Below are 1,654 nucleotides of genomic sequence, written 5' to 3'. Positions count from 1 at the left end.
GACCTTGAAAGCAGGCCACGGAGCCTTTCTTTCTTTCAGGGCACTTCTGGGTGGACCTCGAGTTCTAGGTATCAGTTAGTAGCTAAATGCTTGGTCACTGAAACCCTTCAGAGACGAGTCTGCACTGCATGCTAGGTGCCATCAGGTCCATTTGGACTCCCAGCAGCACTCTGTGCGATGTAGCAGTCTTCCAGGACGTCCCGATGGAACCTGCTAGATGAGAGAGAACTATTATCAGTCTCATCAGGTGGTATCCGCAGTGGCAGCAACCATGTGAAGTATGGTACCTTTTGTCAGTCAGATCAAGTAAATTGTATACTGTCACTGATTTGGTGGCTGTGTCTTTTCTATACCTATTAATTTAGAATGAAACAATCAAATTTTATTTACCCTTTGTTTTAACACGGTTTGAAAAGAGCTGGACTCTATGGACCATCTACAGACTAGCCCACTGGCCACTGTAGCAATGGCGCCAGGCTAGCTAAACTGAATGCACACTCAATAACAATGCCTTTGTAAAAAATATGATCTCTAGTGGATAGGAGATGGACCATACAAAGATTCAGAAGTCAAACAAGTTAAGCAGCCTAGGAAACGCCATGACACCCACTGCAGGGGAATGAGTAGGAAACCATAGGTGGGTAAAGTCCTGCAAAATGATGGAATAGGACAGCCAAGGAGGGTGTCCTCTGCTGAAACAGCATTTGAGCTGAAAAGAGCAAATGCAATCATTTTTTAAACTCTTGCAAGATATACAAAGCAACCAGGGTAGTCTTTTGTGGAGAGAGAGGCTAATCATCTTTTGTAAATGAGCTACATTCACCAATCAGCTGCTAACCCCTTTTCTTTAGCATAGTTAGAGGCAGGATAGCCTGTGTCCTAGGAACAGAGTGGAAGTTAACACACACACACACACACACACACACACCCTCACCACCAGCAACAGCAAATTAGGTCCGGAAGGACAAAGTATGTTTTATGGTAAAATGGTGGAAATAATTAAGTCGGAGGAACAGAAAGGAAATAAAAGGAAGAGAAATGAACAAAACTTGAGTGAACTGTAGGACAGTTCTCTCACATGCATCAATGTGTGAGAGAAAAAGAGGCAGGAGAATATTTAGAGATATAATAGCTGAAATATTCTCAACTCTGATAAAAGACATGAATATACACATCGCAGAAGCTCAAAGCATTCCCAACCGGATTCTATTCAAAGAGCTCCTTACCAAGACACAGCGCAGACCAGTTGTCAAAAACCCAAAACAAAGAGAGAATCAAGACAAAAGGGAAACAAATGATGACATAGAAGTAATTGTCAATAAGATTAACTGGTGATTTTTCATCAGAATCCAAAATATGGTGAGAGGATATATTCATCTAACTTCGCTAAGGCGCAAAGTTAACAACCCCACACCCACCCCCAAACTTTCAATATCTGAGCAAGCTGAAAAGGAAACTAGAAAACAATTTGTCTTCAGTTGTATTGAAAAAGAATAAGATATTTAACAATAAATTTAACCAGTGAGGACAACGAGATATATACTGAAAAGTGCAAAATATTGTTGACAAAAAATAAAAGGCCTTCATCAATAGAAAGACAGCCCATGCCCACTGACTGAAAGGCTTGATGTTCAGATGCAAATACGATCCAAAG

This window comes from Echinops telfairi, unplaced genomic scaffold (genome assembly GCF_000313985.2).
Source record: "Echinops telfairi isolate 266 unplaced genomic scaffold, ASM31398v2 ScPeMD7_9;HRSCAF=40, whole genome shotgun sequence".
NCBI lineage: Eukaryota > Metazoa > Chordata > Mammalia > Afrosoricida > Tenrecidae > Echinops > Echinops telfairi.
Note: the sequence above shows the minus strand (reverse complement) of the source record.